The following is an 8,220-nucleotide window of genomic DNA, read 5'->3' on the forward strand; positions in this document are numbered from 1 at the left end:
TGATCAACGAAAAGAGGGAGAGACAAAAACACTTGTACTCCAAACAAAGGTTAAGTAAAGTTCTTAACAATATCCGTATTTGAATCTCCAAGTCTTACTCTCGAAAACATCCCAACAATGGAGCAAACCTAAGAATCATGCCAACCTTCTTAAGTCCAACTCCACAACCATCTCAGCACGGAATGATTAGGTAAAGAATGATATTTCCTACCACTATTATTACTAATAGAAATGTTAATAAAAAAAATAATATCTACATTTTACCTGGTAATTTTTCTTTTTAAAAGAAAAGAAACTCTCACGCATGAGGCATAATATGGGAATACTTCAAAACTAAATTGCATCATGTAAAACATTTTAGGGGAAATTACCTAAGCAATTCTAAGCTATAACAAGAGTATTACTTAAATTAGTAGTATCTGAGCAAGTTATATGAGCTAGCGACATGTGGGCAAACAAAATGTGAACAAGTATATATGAAACCACTTATGTGTATTTAAAAAAAATGATTAAATACTAAAAAAATACATTAAAATTGAATTCATATATATATGGGTAAAACATTAACATATATGTAACATAAACATATTTATTCACATAAAATATATATTTAATGATATGATATATGCAAATAAAAAAAATGATAAATGTTATAATTGAGAATTTTTCAATATCTAAATGATAAAAACTTACTTGATAAGAAAACATTTTAAAGCTACCGGGAAGTGAAGCTAGCTAGCGAGACACGAAACCAACAGTAGGCAAAGCCAGCAAGATGCTAAGCTAGTGAGATCAAAACTAGCGCAAAGTGAAGTTAGTGGGACTGAAACTAGCAGGAAGCGAAGCTAGCGAGATCAAAACTAGCTGGAAGCAAAAGTAACGAGAGGTGAAGCTAGCAAGTCATGAAACTAGCGAGACGCAAAGCTTGCAAGGCACGAAACTAGCGGGATAAAATCTATTGAATCTAAAACTCTTATTACGAACCAAGTCTAAATCCAAAGCAAGAAGATAAATGCGAAACATATTAAACTTATAACTCTAAACATGAACACAGACTGTTGCCTCAGCATAAAAACCGTACAAGTAACTTAAACATGAATCAGACGTATTAATATACATAATGAAACATCAAGTAACTTTTAGAGCATTATGATAAATGATCAAAGGTAAGTGTTGTTTTCTTTAGAGTTGAATATATAAAAAGACATTTAAATATATAAAACCTCTAAATATATATATAATAATTATCAATTTCAACAATTCTTAATATCTAAAGTTGTACCTCCTCCAAAAGTACGATTAACATTCAAGATTTCTTTTATATCAAACAAAAGAAAAGAAAAGAAAAGTCATATATTCACAGATCACAAAAACTTGAAATACTTGTTGAGACAGAAAGAGTTGAATTTGAGACAGCACAGATGGCTCGAATTGTTAAAAAATTATGATCTGATTATCAACTATCATCCAGGTAAAACTAAAGTGTTAGCTGCTGCCCTGAGTCAAAAATCTCTGTTTGCCTTAAACAGAAACGTTAAATAACCAAAAACGAGTATCTACAGTTGGCATACCTGTGTCCGACAATCACACATGAATTAGAGTAACATAAACGAAAATCGGAGTAGCCAAGGAAACAAAGTCTGCAACAGCAGAGAATGATAAAGGCAGATACTAAGAATTATGAAAAGCCCTCAGATCTCATAGCTATGATGGGTCATTTGCAGTTTTTTAAACTAATTGATTTTCATTACGAGCCTCCACCAAATCAGCACCGAGTTAATATGAAGAAAGAGAGGAAACAGAGAGAGAGAGAGAAAGAAAAGAGCTGTTCTTCATATGAAACAAAAAAAAAAGAAAAAGAAAAAGATGATATTGGATGTTTGATGCAATTGCTGATAGCAAAGGTCTGAAATGAAAATCAGAAATAACTGCTCCATTTCAATGAGTCGTCAATCATTGGGCCAAACAAATTGCAGCAAAATGAATTTGTAAAAGCACAATTGTAGTTTACACATTAATCAATCAACAGTGAGAAAATCTAAGCATTCAAGCATTGAATGCTTCATTCTAAATATGATAATAGCAATATAGCAAAAACAAACCTCTCAATTCAATAAACTTAGTTTTTCCTTGGTCATTACCATCTGCAAGAAAGCAGGCATTACATTACATTAGATAGTGACATTACAATTGAAATTTATAAAGTGAATAGCAGCAAAAGTGAGACATGAAGCATTAAGGGAGATTAGCAGAAAACACTCACAAAGCGCGAGCTGGAATTGAACATCAACAACCCTTGCTTGCAAACAACTTACAATTCCATGATATATGATCCTTTAGGGTCCTCCAAATACATGAAAACCTTTAGAAAAAATTGGGCATACCTGTGTCCAACACTCACGTATGAATTAGAGTAATGAAAATCTCATACACCAGAGAAACAAAGTCTGCAACAACACGGCATGATAAAGGCAGATATTAAGAATCATAAAAGCCCTCAGATCTCATAGCTATGATGGGTCATTTGCAGTTTTTAAACTCTCTGATTTAAGTTACGAGCCTCCATCATATCAGCAGGCATGTTGATATGAAGAAAGAGAGAAAGAAAGAGAAAAAGCTTTTCATCATATGAAACAAATATTGTAGAAGAAAAGAAAAGGAAGGAAAAGGGATGATATTGAATGTTGAATTGTTGATGCCATTGCTGATAGCAAAGGTCCGAAACAAAAATCAGAAATAACTGCTCCATTTCAATGAGTTTTCTATCATTGGGCCAAAAAAACTAATGCAGCAAAATGAAATTGCAAAAGAAAAAAAAATAAAATAAATACTGTAGTGTTTAAACATAAAATGTTGAAAATTTGAAATATAAGATACCCAGATCTTCTACACATTAATCAACAAGCAGAGAAAAATCTAAGCATTAAATAAATATTCTAGCAAGGTTTATAGTAAAAAATGACTCAATTCAATAAAATTAGTTTTTCCAAACAGTCATTACCATCTGCAAGAATTATTACTAGGGATTAGACACCATTCCAGTTACCAATATTCCAAAGAACTGCTTGCTTCAGAAGTTATATTAAAACAAGGCATGGACCTTGACATACATGCATTATCAATAAAGGAATGGAGGTCAGAGAAATAGGAACAGTGAAACCCTCAATGGGGCTGATGAATCTAGATGGAATTTCTGTAACTTAGTGATTGTAATATCTAAAATAATAGAACTAAGATTAAAGCAGCATACTTGAACGCATACAACCAGCAAAGTCATCAACTAAGGAACATCAAAGATCTTCAAATAAAATAAAACATATGGCAGAATGAAAAAAATGTCACTTGCGATGGATAAAACTTGTTGGGGCTTAGGAAGGCTCTGACACCATATAAATGCAAGTGACAGTGAAAAAAAAAAGATATTGATTTTATTCAATGGCAGCAAGCATATTAATACGTCAAAGAAGCCTAGAGATACTCCTCTTCTATAGGAGACTTATTTGCAGATGATACTAACAAACAACAAAATTCAAAACAAAGGAAAACAGCAGCAAATTCAAAATAAATGATAACAGAAAATTTCAAATAAAGGCTAACACCAGAAAGTTCAAACACATGCTTAATAGAAAGAACCTGCAAATGCCCTCGAAGGCCAGACCTCAGAATAGTTTCGTCAATTGTGACACTATTGCATTGAAGACTTCTCCACATCTACTACTACCGGTATACCAGTGCCATCATTAATCATAAGACCATGAATTATATCAACAATAATAACAATAACAACAAAGAAGAGGGAAGGAGAATAAGAATCACCAAAACCAATAATGACAAGTAGTTGGAAGGATGGAGGCTGACATTGATGCCATAGCAACCTCTCCACACAAAGTATCCGAGGGCTATGAGCAAAATAATACCAAAGATTGTGTGGTAAAAGATATCTTCAAAATTGCCTTAAATAGTAGTCTCGTATAAGTCCCAGAAATAAACACTATCTGCTCTGCACTTTTGACTAAGCCTGAAGACAATATCTGACTTCAATAAACCTAAAAGCGAAATTAAAAAGAGCCTTCAGATCTCATAGTGATGTAGGATATTTTATTTTTATTATAATATTTTATCATGTCAGTTTTATCTTATAATATCTATTTTAAATATTAGATATATTACAGACGGCTAGGGTTATTAAGTATTTTAGGGTTTAAATCCAGGACTAGAATAAAATTTATTTGCAAGAAAGCCTAGTAACTTTACTTCCAAGAAAGAAAGGCAATATAAATAAGTTGTAGGCTTTATAGCCATAATTATTGTTCTTATTGTTTTTCTTGAATCAATAGAAAAACTAGAGGTTTTCTATAACCCTAAGTTTTCTAGACTTGCATCTTCTTTACTAATCGTTTGTTTAGCCCTGATTCTTTCTATTGTTGCTATTTTCTCCCCAAAATCACATCACATAGCTATGCCAAAATCATGGACAGTTCACTGTAAAGGCATTCACCAATAGCTCTTAACACACCACCAGCAATAATAAATAAAATAAATAAATATACACGCATACATACAAACATAGATAATACGTATGTGTATATTGACAGATAAATTGAAACACTCACAATGCACAAGCTAACATTGGATAGTGACATTACAACTGAAATTTATAAAGTGAATAGCAGCAAAAGTAAGAAATAAAGCATTAAGGGGAGATTAGCAGAAAACACTCACAATGCACAAGCTAGGATTGAATGAATCTGAATATCGGCAACCCTTTCTTGCAGACAACTTACAATTCCATGCTTGAAATTCAATTATACAGGGATACCTGTGTCCAATATTCACACATGAATTAGAGTAACGTAAATGAAAATCTCATACGCCAAAGAAACAAAGTTGCAACAGTGTGGCATGATAAAGGCAGACATGAAGAATCACAAAAGCCCTCAGATCTCATACTATGATGGGTCATTTGCAGTGTTTAAACTAACTGATTTTCGTTACGAGCCTTCACCATATCAGCAGCCATGTTGATATGAAGAAAGAGAGAACGAAAGAGAAAGAAAGAGAGCTGTTCTTCATAGGAAACAGAAATGGGAAAATAAAGAAAAGGGAAAAAAAGAGAGAGATGATATTGAATGTTTGATGCCATTGCTGATAGCAAAGGTCAGGAATGAAAATAAAAAATAACTGCTCCATTTCAATGAGTTCTCAATCATTGGGCCAAAAAGAAGCTGCAAAATGAATTTGCAAAAGCACAATTGTAGTTTTTAAACATAAAATGTTGAAATAAAAGAAAATACCCATATCTACTATGCAGTAATCAATCAACAGTGAAAAGTCTGAGCATTCAAGAATTAACTTCCTCACTCTAAATAAGATGCTACTAACATTGATACTAAAAAAACCTCTCAATTCAATAAATTTAGTTTTTCCTAATCGTCACTACCAATGACTCGAGTTATTACTTTGAATCAAACACCATTCCCGTTACCAATAATCCCAAAGAACTGCTTGCTTCGGAAGTTGTATTAAAACAAGGCATGGACCCCGACATGCATGCATTATCAATAAAGGAATGGAGGTAAAAAAATATAAGACCAATGCAGCACTAGATCAGGCTGACGATTCTAGATGGATTTTCAAACAGATTCTGAAACTTAGTAACTGTAACATGTAAAATCTTATGATATAATAAAATAAAACTAAAATTATAGCAGTATACTTAAACACATACAACCAACAAAGTCATCAACTAAGGAACATCAAAGATCTTCAAATAAACCATATGGCAGGAAAAAAAAAATCACTTGTGATGGATCAAACTTTAATAAGGCCCGGACACCATATAAATGCAAGTGACAGTGACAAAGAAAGATGATTTTAATCAAAGGAAGCAACCATATTTATACATAAAAGAAGCCTATAGATACTCCTATTCTATAGGAGACTTATTTGCAGATGATACAAACAAACAACAAAATTCAAAACAAAGGAAAACAGCAGCAAATTCAAAATAAATGATAACACCAGCAAAATTCAAATAAAGAATAACACCAGAAAGTTAAAACACATGATTAATAGAAAGAACCTGCAATGCCCTCGAAGGCCAGACCTTGGAATAGTTTCATAAATTGTGACACTATGGGATTTCATTGAAGACTTTTCCACATCTACTACTACCAGTGCCATCATTAGCCATAAGACCATGAATTATATCAACAATAATAACAAAGAAGAGGGAAGAAGAATAAGAATCACCAAAACCAATGATAAGTAGTTAAAAGGATGGAGGCCAACATTGATGCCATAGCAACCTCTCCAGACAAAGTATCCCAAGGATATGACCAAAATAATACCAAAGATTGTGTGGTAAAAGATATGGAGGTTAAAGAAATAAAAGCAGTGCAGCCCTCGATCTAGCTGACAGTTCTAGATGGATTTTCAAACAGATTCTGAAGCTTAATGATTGTAATATCTAAAATCTTATGATATAGTTGAATAAAACTAAAATTATAGCAGTATGCTTAAACACATACAACCGGCAAAGTCATCTATCAAGGAACACCAAGGATATTCAAATAAACCATATGACGGGAACAAAAAATGTCACTTGCGATGGATCAAACTTGTTGGAGTTTAAGAAGGCTCAGACACCATATAAATGCAAGTGATGGTAACAAAGAAAGATGGTTTTACTGAATGGCTATACATGAAAGAAGCCTAGAGATACTCCTATTCTATAGGAGACTTTTTTGCAAATAACACAAAAAAAAAAATCAAAACAAAGGAAAACAGCAGCAAATTCAAAACAAATGATAAAAACAGCAAATTTCAAATAAAGGATAACCCCAGAAAGTTCAAACACATTCTTCACAGAAAGAACCTGCAATGCCCTCGAAGGCCAGACCTCAGAATATAATTATCAATTGTGAAGCTATAGGATTTCATAGAAGACTTCTCCACACCTACTACTACCAGTGACATTGTCAGTCATAAGACCATGAATTATATCAACATTAATAATAATAACAACAAAGAAGAGGGAAGGAGAATAAGAATCACCAAAAACCAATGATGAAAAATATTTGAAACGATGGAGGCCGAACCTCTCCACACAAAGTATTCGAGTGAGACGAGTAAAATAGTACCAAAGATTGTGGTAAAGATATCTTTAAAAGCAGTCTCCTATAAGTCATAAACCTAGACAACATTCACTGTGCACCTTCGACTAAGTAAGCCTGAAGACAACATCCGACTTCGAAAACTCTAAAAGATCCAATAGAAAGAGCCCTCAGATCTCATAGCTACGCCAAAATCATGAACAGTTCACAGTAAAGGCATTCACCAATAGCTCTTGACACACCACCAAAAATAAATAAAATAAAATAAATAAGTATATGCATACACACACACACACAATACACATATGAATATTGGAAGAGAGAGAGAGAGAGAGAGAGAGAGAGAATGAAGCAGGCGGTGTGTAAAAGCTAGAGATAAATTGAAAACCAGAACGGTTCAATCAAAACTGAGTTTCCATCATTGGGCAAATTAAAAAAGTAGCTCAATGAAACCCAAGGAAATTATCTAAAACACTAAGCACATTGATTACAAAGGATCTAACCAAGCTATAAATACCATCCCTTAAGTTATAACAAACAAAAAAGCTGTAATTCAAAAAAGAAAAAACGAGAAACTCAGATTTCATCAGTATTTGAATTCAACTACAGTGATTCTTATGACTTTTAAAAAACAATGTGTATATTCAGAGATGATAGGAAACAAAATAGCAAACAAAAGAACTACCCCATGTAACAACTCATCATTCGTCATATGTCAGAGCCTTTGAAATTCATCTAAACATATAATAATAAGATAGTAGCAAAACCAATGACAGATTGAGTAGCTAGCTTCAGTAGAACCAAAATGAACAATAAGGATTACCAGATAACATACCATATTTAATGTATTAGCAGATAACAAACATGGAAAGTACTGGTTCAGATTACACAAAAAAAGAGTGACTCTCAAACAACTACATTTTCAATGCTTCAAAGTATTCAAGAAGAGGAAGATGCTATAATTGATGAAATGGACACATGAAGGTCAAGGGTAAGGCCATTCCCTTGAAAAGTTGTAACCATAAAATCTTCGTTCACAAGAAATGAGGGGTTGACCTGAACTTAATGCAATTGATTCTATTCGAATCTTGCCTTTTGCAACTCT

At 33.0% G+C, this 8,220-nt stretch overlaps 1 long non-coding RNA gene across 1 annotated transcript; it reads right to left on the reverse strand.

The window, feature by feature from the left end:
- Positions 1 to 1,299: 1,299 nt before the first annotated feature.
- On the reverse strand, positions 1,300 to 3,627 carry LOC107951621 (uncharacterized). The gene is made up of 2 exons (XR_001698518.2): positions 2,264 to 3,627; positions 1,300 to 2,144 (listed from the first exon to the last, which is right to left on the reverse strand). It is a non-coding gene; the product is annotated as an uncharacterized lncRNA (long non-coding RNA).
- Positions 3,628 to 8,220: the final 4,593 nt, after the last annotated feature.

Source organism: Gossypium hirsutum, chromosome A02 (genome assembly GCF_007990345.1).
Source record: "Gossypium hirsutum isolate 1008001.06 chromosome A02, Gossypium_hirsutum_v2.1, whole genome shotgun sequence".
NCBI classification, from domain to species: Eukaryota; Viridiplantae; Streptophyta; class Magnoliopsida; order Malvales; family Malvaceae; genus Gossypium; species Gossypium hirsutum.